General features: G+C 38.1%; 1 pseudogene; it reads right to left on the bottom strand.

Moving 5' to 3' along the window:
- Positions 1 to 1,910: 1,910 nt before the first annotated feature.
- On the bottom strand, positions 1,911 to 2,054 carry LOC118620582 (annotated as a pseudogene).
- Between the last annotated feature and the right edge of the window lie 5,643 nt (positions 2,055 to 7,697).

Raw genomic sequence — 7,697 nt, 5'->3', positions numbered from 1 at the left:
TTGTTCATGCACACATGCATATAAGTTCTGTGATTTATCTCTCCCCCCCACCCCTGTTCTGGGGATTGTCAGTCTGTACCCCACTTCCACATCTCCGGGACTACCCCATTCATGTTACTTTCATTATATTCCACAAATAAGTGAGATCATATGATACTTGTCTTTCTCTGTTTGGCTTGTTTCGCTTAGGATAATACTTTCCAGGTCCCTCCATGTCGTCTCAAAGGATAAGAGATCTTTCTTACAGCTGCAGGGTACTCCATTGTGTATATGTACCATAGCTTTTTTATCCATTCGTCACCTGATGGACATTTGGGCTGTTTCCAGATCTTAGCTATTATAAATAGTGCTGCTATGAACATGGGGGTACATACATTCTTTCTGATTGGTTTCAGGCTTCTTAGGGTATATTCCTAGAAGTGGGATCACTGGGTCAAATGGAAGTTCAATTTTTAATTTTTTGAGTAACACCATATTGTTTTCCATAGTGGCTGCACCAGTCTGCATTCCCACCAGCAGTGTACTAGAGTCCCCTTTTCTCCACATCCTTGCCAACGCTTCTTGTTTGATGGTTTGTTGATGGCGGCCATTCTGACAGGTGTGAGGTGATACCTCATTGTTTTAATTTTCATCTCTGATGATTAGTGATGTCGAGCATTTCTTCATATGTCTCTTAGCCATTTGTATGTCCTTAAACTAGATTTCTTATCCTCAGCTCCCTCTCACTCCCACTCAGCTATCAGAGTATTATAACAAAATCTACTCTTTCAGTCCCATGCTTAAAGCATTTGATGGTACTCCTTTTAGCCTACTGGCTAAAGCTCAGAATCCAGCCTAACCCAAACAACCCTCCCCAGTCTGGCCTATGCTGCACAGAGAGCCTCATGTCTTGTCCTACATTTTCTGTGCCAACATCACAGACTTGCTCTGCCTCATCCACACTTATGCACACAGACATAGTATACCATTTTCTCCCATTTCTCTGCCTTTCCTTATGCTGACCTTCAACCCCCAGGATGCCTGCCTTTGGCAGCTTGTAAATATTAGATGATGACACCTCCAAGAAGCATTCTGCGGGCTTACTCTGCTATCCCCACCTCACATGCCCTTCTTCTGGTCTCCATAGGTACTGAGTGTATTTGTAAAACAGCACTCACAATCTATGGGTCTTTGCCTATACAAGGCAGTATAGGATGGTGATGTATCATCTGTGCCCCCTGTATTCAACACAGAATAGACAGTCAAATGTTTGTTGAATAAATGTTATTAAGATAAACACTTTTCTGTAGTTTTTGATACCCTTTATAATATAATATACCCCGAGCATTTTAATAAGTATTTCAAAAGGGTGGAACATTGTACTATGTTTTTTTTCTAGAGATAGATAACTTTCAAAACATGTTCACATATTATCTTTTTGAAAAATTCTTATAGTAAATTCATGAAGTAAGGTTGTTTCTTCAGAATATAGATTCAGAAACTAAAGTTAGAAAGAAGATAAATTATTTGCCTAAGATTGCCTTGTATGTATTCAGTAGTTCATAATTTTTCTTGGGTTTTAGGCCTCTGAAAATTTGCTTAAAGCTATGTATCCTCTCACAGATATATTCTCATTTACAAATAAAACAATTTGCATATAACTTAAAGGGGTTGTTCTGCAGACCACAATGAGAACTCTTGTTAATTTGCAGAGCAGAGATTAGAAATCAGGGTGCATGCTTCCACATGACTTCCTCTCTATTTGAATGAACTTCTAATGGTGCTCTTGGGAATTTTAAGATTTTAATCACCTTAAATTGTTTTTGAAATAAGACAAAGTAAATAAATATAATTTTAATTCAACTCTCAAGGGGTTGTATGGCCTTGATTGATGTGGATTCCAAATTTGGAGGCTATTTTTTTTTCCCCATCTTTATGGGCTGGGAACTAAATGAATAGAGCAATGCTTTCTATCCAATCATCTCCCTTAGCCTGTGTTTCAGTGTCCCAAACTTTAAGTTGGTGGCTATTTTAAATGTTTTTTTTTTACAGATAAGAGAAACAGAAGCTTAGGAAGTAAAATTAAGAAATCTGACCATGTGTGTGAGAAAGTTAAGATGAAATTCCAGGAATTTTCTGTGCAACCCAGCAATACCAAACTTTTAACAAAAGCTTTTTTTTTTTTTTTTTTGTATTTTTATAACAAGAGGATTTTATTTTCACATATGTAAGCAGACTAGGTTATTCTGACCACGTTCCCATTGAGAACAACAAAAACAAAATTTTAAAAGTATTGAAATAACAGGACAGTAAAAAATTACAAGGTCAAAATCCAAGGGAAAATAAGACTCTGAAGTGAGAACTGAAGGTGCTTTTGTCCTGGGACATTTACCAAACCCAAGGACCCTGACCTTCAATTTTTAAGGCCTGACAAGACATGGTAAACAAGTCAAAATTCCTCCTGCTATAGAGCAGGTCCCCCAAAGGCTACACTCAGGATGAGGATAAACCAATAGTAAGTTGTAAACCCACCTCCACACTAGTAGGGTACCACAAGGAAAGTTGCTTTAGCTCTGGGCAGACCAAATTAAGAACAATCAGCAAGAAGTTATTGCATCCCTGGCCCACGTGGCTGGTTGGTTGGAGCATCGTCTTGTGCACCAGAAGGTTATAGGTTCAGTTCTTGGCCAGAGCACATACCTAGGTTGCAAGTTCAATCCCTGGTTGGTCAGGGCACATACGAGATCTCTCAAATGGATGTTTCTCTCCCTCCCTCTCTAAAATCAATTTTTTTAATAAAGTAGTTGTCATTGCAAACAAACACATACCTATTTGCAGTCCAACTTCACATCCCTATGAATTCAAAGTGGACTGGTAGAATTCCAGAAATGGCTGACAGAAAGTGCAGACTCTGAAAGGATACTCTCATTCTGAGCCTCAAAGAATTCCCAAAATAATTTCCTAAGGAAAATGAGAAACTCCCAAAGTAACTAATCTCACAAGGAAACAAGACACCATGAATGAGAGCAGCAGAAATAGAATCCAGAGAAGGTTCAGATATTGAAATTATTTGATAAAATAATTATGCTTAATGTTTTTTAAAAAATAAAATAGCTTGATCCCTGACCAGTGTTCTCAGTGTTAGGGCATCAGCCTGTGCACTGAAGGGTTGCAGGTTTGATTCCCAGTCAAGGGTACATACCTAGGTTGCAGGTTCGATCCCTGGCCCAGTCTGTACATGCAGGAGGCAACCAATCAATGCGTCTCTCACTTTGGTTTCTCTCTCTCTCTCTCTCTCTCTCTCTCTCTCTCTCTCTCCTCTCTCCTCTCTCCTCTCTCCTCTCTCCCCTTCCCTTTCACTCTCTCTAAGAATCAATAGAAAGAATATCCTCACGTGAGGATAAAATAAAAGATCTTCAAAATATCAGCAAGGAATAGGAAACTTTTTAAATGACCTAACAGATTTAGAAAGGAGGTTGATAGAATTTGTGGAAATACAAAAATATAGAAACTGAAATTAACAATCAGACTACATGATTATAGAAGGAACCTAAGAGAAGACAGATCAGAAGGAATTATTCAGAATGCAGCACAAATGGACAAAATAAATTAAACAACATGGAGGAGTGAAAGGCCTAATAGAAGAAGAGGAAAGAGAAAATGGAGTAGAGGCTATATTTCAAGAGATAAGGACTCGGGATTTACCTGAGCTGATAAGAAACAACAACCAAACGATTAAAGAAACTCAATGAATACCAAGCATGATAAATATAAAAATCCACACACAGACACATTATAGTGAAACTACAAATCAACAAAGCTAAGAAAGTGTCTAAAAAGTAGCCAGAAGAAAATTGATTGCATTCTAAAGAAGTGCAGCTGAACTCTCAACAATGGTAACCATAAGACAATGCTATATCCTAAAAGGAAATTACCACCAAATAGAACCCTATTCCCACTAAAAATATGTTTTAAGAGTGAGGATAAAATAACATTTTTAGATCATCAAACACTAGAAGGTTCACTAGCATACCTGCACTAAAGAAAACTATCTAGAGATAAAGAATGAGAAGCAATTAAAGTAGCAAATACATATTAGGAAATAAAACAAAATTGACTAGGAAACAATAATTATGGTATCCTATAGGCTTAAACAGTATTTAAAATCTGCAAGTATAGCACAAGTCAGGAGCAAGGTAAATGTAATTAAAAGTGTTCTAAATCACTTGACTTGTCAGGAGGAGGTTAAACTTATTGATCAGTTTGACTGGTAAGTATGTATGTTGACCCTGATAGGAATAGGAACAAAGAATATTACTTGCAAACTAACAGGAGAAGATTAAAAATTCAAAAGAAAGCCAAAAATGAGAAAGAAAAAACTGGGACAATTAGGAAAAAAAAAAAAAAAAGATGAATGATTCTATATACATAACATGAATTATATATATATATATATAATTACACACACATCCTATACATGCAAATAAAATCAATTTTTATTCCATTTGCTACATACAAGAGACATGTCTAAAATACAAGATGCACAAGGTTGAAAAAACATTTTTAATTAACAATTAACTGAAAATGATTGCTGCTGTTTTTATTTAAAACAGATGACTTGTTTGCTCAGGGTTTCTTACCAAGGCAGGCTGAAACAACACATTGCATCACTGGGCTCCAGAACAGTGCCAACAAAGTGTGCTCCTCACAAGGAACAACACATTCCAGCTCGTGCTCGAAGCTTCATTGACCAAATTATGGGATAATGTGTGGCTTGGCAAAGAGCTTTCTCTGTCTCCCCTCACATGGTGGTGTCCAGAAACCTACATTTAGGAATGACGAAAGACACTTTAGGGCAGGAAAAGATGCATTCTGAGAGATAATTCCTGCTATTCATTCTTTTTCTGGACTCCCTAGCTTCCAATATTTTTATTTTTCACACCTACTCACTCTCTCCTCTGATCAGGGTTTAGGTCCATTCCACTTTGCATCAGTAGGTGGAGCTGAAGAGGACTGGATGAGAATTATCTGGGGAGCTTTTCTGAACCACATATTTTTACTTCTGGACATCTGATACGTGCCAGGATATGACAACAGGAAGGGCCCATGTAGTTTGGATAAACCACCAGATCATTCTTAAATACCCATCATCTCTGATTGAGAACCACTACTTTGTATAAAACAAATACTTTGTATACCCAAATTCTGATGCAGACGGGACTTTATCCTTATGTGCTTTATAAACCATATTACCTTCATAAAAAATCATTATCAACAGTATTCTCTCTTAGAGAGCAAGGCACAGCTAAATATGGCCAAGGATAGTTCTGTGAGATTAATACAACTTGTCATCACCTTAGACTCTCTGAGGGAGGAAAGGTCACTGTATTTTTCCTACAGTGAGCAAACAGGAAAATGACTTAGCTCTGGGAAAAGAATACATTTAGTATCATTTCCAGGCTCTGCAAATCTATTAACATGTCATAACATGTCCTTTTCTCTTCACTAATGATAACCTGGAAAAACAAACCTCTAAGGAGGCTCCTGGCAACAATTTTTATATACAAAAAAAGCGTTCTAGGTATATACTTTTCTTTGTACCAGGGACAAGTATTACTGTTACCGAGAAATAACAATAGCCATTTTTGATCAATGGAATGAAAAGTGCTGGCTTCATAAATCAAAACAGTCCTGTGCCTAGCGAATGAATTTTTCCATCTTTGGAGGTGGAAGAGGAGAGCTTTCTGCTATTGAAGGCCCTGGCCCATGGGAAAAACTGAGAACGATGTAACTAAAAAGCAACCTACTTTAGCATATTGTGCGTGCATGTGTGTGTGTGTGTGTGTAAGAGAGAGAGAGAGAAAGAGAGAAAAATGCCTCATTCCTTTTCCTCAGCTAGTTTTGAAACTGAGAACAGAACAAAATATATGTATATGTATCACAAATAGTTTAAAAAGCTATTTCAATCCCATATTATTGAACAAGCTTCTAAGGATGCTCCTAGCAACAAATTTTCATATACAAATCTTAATAGGTAAAAAAAAAAAAAAATAATAACTCAATGGACAAAACTTTCTTTGGCAGGCTGTTATGTATTTCCACCACTAGATACAATGCTCTGTGAGGCGGGAACAATGCCAGACCTTTTTAACTGTGCATCCTAAGGCCTAACCTAGGGTCTGGCCCATAGTGGACATTCAACAATTACAAATTGAGTGGGTGAAGTTTCATAATTCTAAAACTCTCACTTCTACCTCACCCACTCCCCCACTGTCCAGCCACATCTCATTCCCTACCTGCCTCTCCTACTACATATCCCTAAGGTCTTCATTACCTGGAGCCTAATGCCAGTGCTTTTTAAGGCAACAGATGATCAGTGGGAACTGCTCAACCATTCAAGTAGTCCTCATTCATCTGCATTTTGTTGGGAAATCAGGCTAGCATTTCCATGTGCTTTACCCAAAAAAGGTCAAATGAAATCATTTCCTATACTAGCCTCTCTACCACCCCAAACTACTACAAGTGGTATGAAGCTCTCCTCAGAAATTTATTGTTCAGAAGCCTGAACTCCCGGGATAGTCAAAATTTCCTAAACAAAGTCTGAATTTGTGCTTTTTTGTTTGCTTTTACTTTTAGACCACAACCATATCCATTTGTTTCTGAAGCCCTTACTCTGTGCAGTATACTTTGACACTGCTACATCTGCTAGGTTTGGTTCTAGTCTACTCTATTTTTTAATGCTGGTTCTAGCCCACAAAATTGATTTCTTGAACCACTAATGGCCATGACCTGTAGGTAAAAAACACTGGCTTAAACTGACCCCACTATAGCATCATTCACAAGATCATAGCTCTCTCAGGAAGACCCACATCAAGCAAACTCCTAGGCCGAACTTAGGCACTCCAACTATAACTAGATGAACTTCAGAAATATAGTCAAGTTAACTGACTTGCTCACTGTGCTGTTTTCTCTGTAAAATAAATAAATAAACTTGAAGAGAAAGAAATGAACAGTTATGATTGCCAAGTCTGTTAGGCATGCTAGGTACTTGGCATGAATAACCTTTCTTATTCCCTTCAACAACTATTGTAGGCATCATCCTCACTTTAGAGGTGGAAAAAGAAAAAAAAAACTGATGAGAACAGATAAAAAATACCAAGCTAAGAAGGAACAAAGTGAAGTTTCCAGCCAGGTCTGTGTGACTCTATAGACCACTATGCTCATCTTCCTGACTGTATTGCATCAGCCACAAGAAAGAGTGCTTCCCTCTTACCCTTTAACTTGGGTCTGTCTACAGGCAGCATCTTACTCCAGATCTGGCCTTATATCACTTCCTCCAAGAAACCACTGTTTGTCAACCTCTAGACATACAACTAGCACTTTGCCACGAGGTTCTGCAATGCTTGGTCATTGTGTGTACAATAAGTGTGCAGTATGAGTGTGTGTCTATTGCTCTTCTGCTGCCAAAATTACACACAGGCTTTCAGTAAATAGGCACTTGCAGTTCTTGTACATCAGGCTCCATGATTCTCTTTTCTGGTGCCTCCTCTGACCCAGCTGCTTGAGAATGACTACCTAGAGCATTTCTGGCTATTTTAGTTTCTTCCAAAACTGATATGGGCTGTTCACTGAGGAGGCAGTAGAAGCTGGGGAGGGCTGTATCCGACTCATCAAAATGACTTCTCAGGCAGCTGACTGCCTGCAGCTTTGGAACAAGG

This window comes from Molossus molossus, unplaced genomic scaffold (genome assembly GCF_014108415.1).
Source record: "Molossus molossus isolate mMolMol1 unplaced genomic scaffold, mMolMol1.p scaffold_m16_p_7, whole genome shotgun sequence".
In the NCBI taxonomy this organism is placed as follows: Eukaryota; Metazoa; Chordata; class Mammalia; order Chiroptera; family Molossidae; genus Molossus; species Molossus molossus.
This window is presented reverse-complemented; position numbering and strand designations above follow the sequence as displayed.